The following is a 7,805-nucleotide window of genomic DNA, read 5'->3' as shown; positions in this document are numbered from 1 at the left end:
TCCCCGGAGCCCGTACAGCCCGCAGGCAGGCGAGGGGGTGAACAGGGCTGTGTGTGAGGCTGCAAGCAGTGAGGGGCGGGCAGGAGCCCCCCCAGCTGTCTTGGGGCCACGAGGGAGAGCTGTGTGGGGCAGCTGAGGCTGGCAGGGGGGCAAAGGAAAGGGGTCCCAGGGGCTGTGGGCACTGGTAACGTCACAGGGTGGGATGCTGACACTGGAGGTGGCCTCACGGAGGCCCACGGGTCGAGCAGCCCTGTGCACGCTGTGCAGGTGCAGGCACTGGGGGGGGGTCATGAAGGGGTCTTGGAGCACATGTAGGCCCGCAATTAAGAGCTGACGGAGATGCAGGACTCGAAGGATAGGGAGCTGCTGGTGCTGCAGTCTGAGCCCATGGCCATGCTCCTCACGCTGTGCTGGCTTGTGACGTGCAGGTGAAGCCATGGAGGCAGAGGGTGTGAAGGGGTCCCTGGAGCGTGCGCAGGAGTGCGGCCAGAACATGGCAGAGGTGTTGGCACAGCTCCGTCAGGCAAGGGCTGGTTTGGAAGCGGCGCTGGAGGAGTTCTTCAAGGTCTGTAACCCAACGGCAGAAATCCAACAGGGGCACGGCAGAGCTGCTGGGGAGTGCTGCGATCCCCAGAACGCCTTAGCGCTTGCCGCCCTGGTTCTGGCCTGGCCTTGCAGAGCCCTGGGGATAGGCTGGGGATTCCCTTTCCCACCGTGACTCCATGCCATGTGTCCCGGTTGCTTTGCAGTGCGAACGGAGGCGTGCAGAGCTGGAAAAGGCTGTTGCTGAAAGCGCCGGGATCAACAAGGTCCTGAGGGCAGGAGGGAGGGGAGATCAACGTGTTTGTCGGGGAGGAAGCCCCCTCCAAGCAGGTGTAGGGTGGACTCACAACCTGGTCCTTTGTTTCTCCAGGCGCTGAGGGAGGAGATTAAGCACCTCCGGGAGAGAAAGGAGGTTCTTGAAACACAAATTGCCACGTGAGTGGGGACAGGGCCCTGACCCCGACCAGGGGTAGACAGCGGGGAGGATCTGCACAGCATCCAGGCACCTGTGTCACAGTTTGGGGGCTCCTTTCAGCTCCTCACAGCTGCTCTGGGGAGCCTTTTGCCTTCTCCTAAGCAGCTCCAAGCATCTCTGAGCAACTCTCGACTCCTTTTAGCAATGCTGCACGACTGTGAGCAGCTCCCAGCCTCTTGTCAGAGACCCCCCCACCCCCAAGGCCTGGGGCAGGGAGGAGGCAGAGGATGCAGGGAGGGAGTGTAGGTTTATGCGGTGCTGGGACGATGAGATGCCTCGTCCCTGCTCCAGCAGAGGCTGGGCAGCACCCTGAGCCCCTCCTGGCCACCTCAGTCAAGGGGGAAGTCCTAATGCTGGCCGAGGTCTCTTCTCGCAGCCCAGAAACTCTGTGGTGTCTGTAACAGGGGGAAGAGGATGCAGGCGGCCAAGCTGCCCAAGACTTCGACGCAGGAGATCGTGGCTGCGCAGCTGGTAGGAGAGATACCCCTGCTGTGGGGCTGGGGGGGGGGCGGTCTGGACTCGGCCCCAGAGGACATGGGGCCATTCACCTCAGTGGGAACGAGGGAGGGGGTCTGAGCGCCCCCAATGCCTTCCCTGTTTTGCGTGCCCCAACACGTGGCCCTGCTTTGCCTTGTCCTGTAGGATGAACAGTTGGCATCAAGGAGGCACAGAATCACTACTTGGCTGCGGTGAGTTGCTCTCGGAGGTCGTGGCTCCCAAGGCGTTAGGCAGCTTTTGACTTCTCCAGGATGAACTGCTTCAGCATTTCTTTGTTTCCTGGGTTGGGGAAGCAGGCGGGGTGTGGATTTCAGCCTCCCCTGGCCCTCAAAGTACCACAGAGCCAAGAGGGATAGGCAGGTTCCTCACCCCACTCCTGAGCAGTATCTGTTGCTCCCAGCACGGCACAGGGTCCCATGGCAGCGCTTAAAGAGGATGGCTGGGAAGAGCTGGGACAAATTTATCGCTGGCTCTGTCTGAACCTTCTTCTGTTCTGCAGGAGATTTCTGGTGTCCTTTGCCGGCCTGCAGCTCGCCTTCCTCATCCTGGTCCTGCTGAAGAGGGACATCCTCCACTGGGTCCTTCCTCCAGGGCTGGCATCTGCCCTTGGAAGCCATCCACCACGACCCTTTCTCTTCTAACCCTACCAATAAACCACAGCCCTTTATCAATAACCCTACCAATAATCCGCAGTCTTTTATTAGCGGGGAAGGGCAGGGCAGACATTCTGCATGGCCGGTGCTGACTGCATGATGCTGCCGAGCAGTTGGTGGCCTGCTGGGTGTTTGATGCACCCCACAGTGAGCAATATGAAACAAGAAGAAGAATCCCAGCTCAGAAATCTGTGCTTCTCCCTGTGTTGCAAAAGGAATCATGCACTTCCCTTGTAAGAGAGAAGCAGCAATATATTTGTTGCTGAAAACAGTGATGGAGCAAAGCCAAATACGCCTGCTGAATGTCTGCTTGGCAGCTTACCAGTGTGTGGGGCTAGCAGAGGGCATCAAACAGACCTCAGCGTGACCACAGGTATGGGGGGCAGTGGGCAGTGACCCACCCCTGGGTGCTAATGGAGGGCGGGGAAGGGCCCCTCCACAGCCCCGTTCTGTGCAGGGGAGCACGGCCAGGTACACACAAACAGGGACAGCTACTTGCAGGCAGAGGGAGAGATTCCCAGGGGACCATGACGCTGGGGGGGGATGCAGATGCTCAGGGAGGTGCTCCAGGGTGCTCTCACTTTTGCAGCCGCTTGATGCGGGCTTCTATGTCAGCAAGGTTGTCCCCTGCAATGGCCAGGTTTTCCTTCATCGTCTTCTGGACCTGCAGGGGGGTCAGTGGGGAAGGGAGTGAGCAGGGGGGACAGGATGGGGACCCCTCCCACCCCAGCACATGCTGCTGAGACTCGCCTCTGCCAGCAGCACGGTGTTGTCCTTGAGAACACCAGCTAAATCCTGCTGTGTGAGAAGAGGGTCCAGGTGCACAAGGACCTGCCCAAACTGTGTGGCTGGGAAGGAGGCGAAAACTCAGCACGGGAGGGCCCCCAGACCCCAGGACCTCCCTTGTCAGGCCACGCCAGTGTCCCCAGCACCCCCCTTCCTTGCCCCTTACGTAGCTCTGGAGTGCATTCAACCCAGTAAAGCCAGCTGTTAATTATCTTGCTGCATTTAATTAATCAATTAGTTAATAACTAATTATCTTGCTGTATTTACTATGTGTGCAGCCTCACCTTGAGTGTTGTGTGCACTTCTGGGCTCCACAATATAAAAGGGATATGAACGTCCTTGAAAGCATCCAGAGGAGGGCAACAAAGCTGGTGAAAGCTTTGTCCTGTGAGGAGAGGCTGAGGGCACCTGGGTTGTCGAGGCTGGAGAAGAGAAGGCCAAGAGGCCACCTCATTGCTTTCTACAACCTCCTGAGGAGGAGAAACGCAGAGGTGGGTGTCGATCTCTTCTCCCTGGTAAATGATGAAAGGATGTGTGGGAATGGCACAAAGATGCACGAGGGGAGGTTCAGACTGTACATGAGGAAAAATTGCCTTACCATGAGGGTGGCAAACCTTGGTACAGGCTTCCTGGTGAGGTGACAGCTCCCCATGCCTGTCAGTGTTCGAGAGGCATTTGGATGATGCCCTCAAAAATAAGCTTTAACTTTTAGTTAACTCTGGAGCGGTTAAGTTGTTGGACTGGATGATCTTTGAAGATCCCTTCCGACCTAGCAATTCTACTCTAAAATGGCCAGTCCGCTGTGATGGGACCAATCCTGGAAAGGATATGTCACAACTCTCTGAACCCCCTCTTTTACCTTTTTATTGCTGAGCCTGACGTTTTATGGCATGGAACATCTTGTTGGTTAGTTTGGTTGCTCTGCCTGGTTATGTCTCCTCCCAACCTCTGGCTCACCCCAAGGCCATTCACTTGAGGGGCGGGTGTAATAGAAAAATAGAGTGTAAACAGCTGTAAAAATAGGTGTAACAGAAATAGAGAAGGCCTCCACGCTGTGCAAACACTGGTCAGCAAAAGCTAACAACTTCAGGGCACTACCAGCATTGTTTTGGCCACAGCTCTAAAACACAGCACCTTACAAGCTGCTATTAAGAACATTAACTCTATCCCAGCCAGACACAGTACAGGGGCCACGTCTGGAGGCCTTTGGGGCTGTTCTCATCACTTACAGCTCATCCCACGGGTACTCTGTGGGGCAGGTCACCCCAGGATGCCTCTGACAAGCAAGAGAATGGGAGAAGCCATCACAGCCTGAGGGAGAAGCAGCTACACCCCCCTCATTTTGAAAAGACTCAAATACTTGCAAAGTCTTTGCAAAGACTTATGGCAAGGTGCAGGTGGGAAAGAGCTTGACGGGGGGCTCATACCCCAGCCCAGCGCTGTGTCTCCCTTCGTGCGGCTCTCCTCTCCCCATGATTGGGATACGGGGGAATGGGCTTGCTCTCAGAACCCCTTCTGCATCTGTCACCTCTCTGACCAGGCTGTGTGTGCTGGTGTGGGACCTTCGTGAGGTGCTCCCATCTGATCCCGGTGCTCCTGAGCATGAGACGGTCTGCAAGCAGCAGCTGCAGGGCTCGGCCTCTCCATCATGCTCAGCCCTGCTCCTAGCTCTCTGCTTGTGTGATCCATGGAAGAACTCTACAGCTCAAAGCAAATGAGATATAAAATACATACATGGTTTATTTCGGCGCTGGGATAGCTCCCAAAGGCATGCGCACCCCAACACGGCAACTTGCCTTCGTTATATGCAGCAAAGGGTTACACATGCATGAAGTTTCCTAATACGCCTACACATGTAATACACAATAAATGTTTGTTCATTGCCTTTTGTATTATAAAACAAGGAGTTCCGTTTGAGGAGCAGGAGTTGCAAAAGCTGTTGCAAGTAAGATGTATAATACTTGGCTAGACACTATGAAAATTCTTTTGCTTAATGTAACAAAAAGAGAACCCCCTCCCCTTCTCTCCTTCTGCATCTCAGTTGCCTCTTTTGTTCAAAGACACTGCTGCAAAGCTCATGGAACCATCTCCTGGTAAGTTGCTAACCTAGTGTATCAACATCCTGCCTTCCTGTCTCACGCTGGGCCAACATGACCAAATAAAAAAAGAAGTTGAACCACAACGCTGAGGAAGACTACGACCTTCATCTTCACGACCACCAGAGGGACAGAGACGACCCCCTAGCAACAGTGCGCGCAGTCGCAGAATATACCAGGATGTGCTGCATAATCCCGGAATTACCAAGATAGAAAAAGGGACCCTGGCGGGGGTGAGGTGCGTGCCGTTGGCGGAGCCGAGACTCCCCGGCCGCCCAGCGCTGTTTTGCTTGCTGTTGCTTACTCAATAAATTCCTTTCTATTATTAATGCAATGCTCTCTGAAAATTAATTAAGGGGGCAACTTATAACAAATTTGGTGCCGTGACTCAGATGAAGGCAATCTGATTGAAAGACCTTCGGAGGGGGCGCCCCGCTGATTTCAGCGGCCTTCGCTAGGATTACTTTCATTCAAACTCTTCACCGACGAACCCTAAATTCGGCAGCAAGCAAATAAAGCCGGCAACCCCTAGTAATCTTTGTGCACGAAGACCGAACGAAGACTCAGGAGTGAGTAAGTATAGGCCGGTGATCCGTTCGGTTGGGGTTGGGTATCCTGGAGCGTGTCGTTGTGAGACGTCCAATTGCGGACAAAGCGAGTGTGGACCCCTCGGTAGTGCGGTTCCCACATCCCGCGAGGGACTGGGCCATGAAAAGGGGGAAGCGATTTTTGTGTGTGTGTGTGAAGGCGCTCCAGAAGATGGGACAGAAGAAGAGTAAGCCTTCTGGTCCCATGGGCGGGGTAACGACAGATGTTAGGTTACCCCGGGATTAATGATTAAAAATTGGGAGGATTCCCCTTTTAGGCGGGAAAGGAATAAAGTAAAAGTGATACATTATTGTGTTGAAGTTTGGGGTGGTAAACAGATTTGAGGAGACCACCTTTACTGGCCCGTGTTTGGGTCCTTTGAAGATTGGGTTTGCCAGGCCCTAAATGATTAAGGAGGTATTGGGGAGGCATTGGGGAGGCAAGGAGAATCCCCAGACATGGACTGTATATCTCGAAACAAGACACTGAAACTCATGATAAGGAAGCGGCAGACGGACAGAGAAACAAACGTAAGGACTATAAATCTCAAAACTGGACATTGGAATTCATTATAAACGGAAGAATTGGCAACAACCAGCTCTCGCAATTAAGAAACATGCCAATTCAGCAGATTCCTGACCAAAGGTGAAAAGTACACTGTGAGGAAGACTCGGGGTCTTCCTCCCAAAGACCCCTGCCCACGTCCCAAAGACCCCTGCCCACAATTCTTGGAAGGCTCTACGCAGGCGCAAGGTGCCAAAAGGCTAATTAGCATGAGAAGCGAGGGAAGGCGGGGATAGGTAATGCATATGTATAGGTGCTTGTAGAATATTGATAGATTGATTGTATAAATTCAAGACTGCTTTCCGCTTTAGGTATGCACGATAGGTGGAGAGATCCCCCGTGCATCCAGCGCTGCAATAAAGAATATACCACTTAAAGGAATTTCGGCTTCGATCTTTGAATCAATCTGGCACCCCAGATGGGACAACCTCTCTGCCGGACCGCAGGACCCGCTGGGGACAGGACTCCCTAGGGTACCCCCGGGATTTCCCGGAGGGACTCCTCGACTCACCGGATCACTGCGGAGGCAGACAAGGACCCCATCATTGTAAGTGAGTATATTCTTTATTCTGGTTTGGTTTTCTGGTAGACCGGTCATCTGGGACTGTCCAGTAAGTCGGAAGGTGACTTCTGCAGGACAGTATTTGGTATATACTTTGTGGTTAGTACCACAAGTATATCTGGGGACCTTGGGGTCCATCTGTATCTGGAACTGTCTGTAAGTCAGAAGGTGATCTTCTGCGAGGCAGTGTTTGGTATATACTTTGTGGTAAGCACCATAAGTATATTTGGGGACCTTAAGGAAAGAGCTCGCTTTAAGGTCCATCTGGAATTGTGTTGTCTATTTCGGTTTTCTGACTCATGGAGTATGGTATTTAACTTTGGTTATTGTTACTGTGATTTTGGCTATTTTTCTGGTGGTAATAGTAGGTTCGTGGCATTGTTATAAGAGAGATATCGTTACGGTGTTACACAGTTTGGTTTTCTGACTTATCGCATGTGGAATTTGACTCTGACTATTGTTATTGTGATTTTGGCAATATTGCTGGTAATAGTAATTTTGTGACATTGCTACTGAAAGATATTGCGTGCCTGTATTTTTGTGAGTGATACGTTTTGTGATATGCTTTTGTAAGTAACATGTGTATTCTGAAAGTGTAAACTGGAAAATGGGGGGGCAAACAAGCAGTGAAATTTTAAAGAAAAGTGTGTTAGGATGTGTTTTAAGTCACTGGAAGGATATCGGAGGATCTGCCGGTGGAAGTGTGAACAGGAAAACATTGATAAAATATCGTAATCAGTGGTGGCCGCTTTATAAGCTGGAATGTGGAGAAAAGTGGCCCCTAAATGGAACTTTAAACTATAATATTTTGCTACAGTTAATGTTGTTTTTTGAGAAGCAGAACAGGATGAAATGTTGTATACTGATGTTTCAGCATCTTGGTGGGAAAAGGTACAGAATTAAGTTGGCCCCTGACTGAGCCTTTGATGATGGCATTAGAGAAGTACAGGCTGGAGAAAGATAAAGGAAGTGTTAAAAGGGTTGTTGAAAGTGTTAAAGGTGTTTGAAGTTGAATGAGCAGGGAAAGAGGATGTAGGAAT

The sequence above is a fragment of the Aythya fuligula genome, unplaced genomic scaffold (genome assembly GCF_009819795.1).
Source record: "Aythya fuligula isolate bAytFul2 unplaced genomic scaffold, bAytFul2.pri scaffold_69_arrow_ctg1, whole genome shotgun sequence".
NCBI classification, from domain to species: Eukaryota; Metazoa; Chordata; class Aves; order Anseriformes; family Anatidae; genus Aythya; species Aythya fuligula.
Note: the sequence above shows the minus strand (reverse complement) of the source record.